Source organism: Pollicipes pollicipes, unplaced genomic scaffold (genome assembly GCF_011947565.3).
Source record: "Pollicipes pollicipes isolate AB1234 unplaced genomic scaffold, Ppol_2.1 Scaffold_6138;HRSCAF=7277_pilon_pilon_pilon, whole genome shotgun sequence".
NCBI lineage: Eukaryota > Metazoa > Arthropoda > Thecostraca > Pollicipedomorpha > Pollicipedidae > Pollicipes > Pollicipes pollicipes.
Window position 1 is genome coordinate 17,446,546 of NW_023596818.1, and position 823 is coordinate 17,447,368.

An 823-nucleotide genomic window follows, 5' to 3' on the forward strand; every position below is an offset into this window, starting at 1 on the left:
CGCGATTACAACCCGATTCTCATTAGACCGGAGCTGCGCCGCAGTGATCACACCCGGTCCTCGCTATACCCGAGCCGCGCCGCAGCGATCACACCCGGTCCTCAATATGCCCGAGCCGCGCTGCAGCGATACACCCCGTCCTCACTATACCCGAGCCGCGCCGCAGCGATCGCACCCGGTCCTCACTATACCTGAGCCGCGCCGCAGCGCCGCCGCGATTACGCTCGGTCCTCCCTATACCTGAGCCCACCGCAGCGCCGCCGCGATTACGCCCGGTCCTCCCTATACCTGAGCCGCGCCACAGCGATTACACTCGGTCCTCCCTATGCCTGAGCCGCGCCGCAGCGATTACACTCGGTCCTCCCTATACCTGAGCCCGCCGCAGCGCCGCCGCGATTACACTCGGTCCTCCCTATACCCGAGCCACGTCGTAGCGCCGCCGCGATTAGACTATTGGTCTGTCGGGAGCCGTGCGGTTCATCCCATCCTGACCGCCCGTGATAAGGAGCGGCCGCGTGCGCGGGGTAACTCCTGGCCGAGGGCTCGACTTCATCAGCCGCGCTCGGATTAGTTACGGCCCGGCCGCTTCGCGAGCCGGCCGACTCGTGCTCCATCGCACCGCACCTCCGCCGCGGCGACGGACAGTATGCTTCGCGTCGCGCAATGGGCGCGGCCGATGGCTGTGGCCATTTTACGGCGTCGTTTGCCGCGTCGTCGGGACGGGGCGCACCTGAGATGAAAGCCGTACGTCGCGCTAACGGTGCCGGCGCGGCCTCCAGCGACCCGGGCAGTCTACAGCGCCGCACTCGTCAGGCACCTGCAC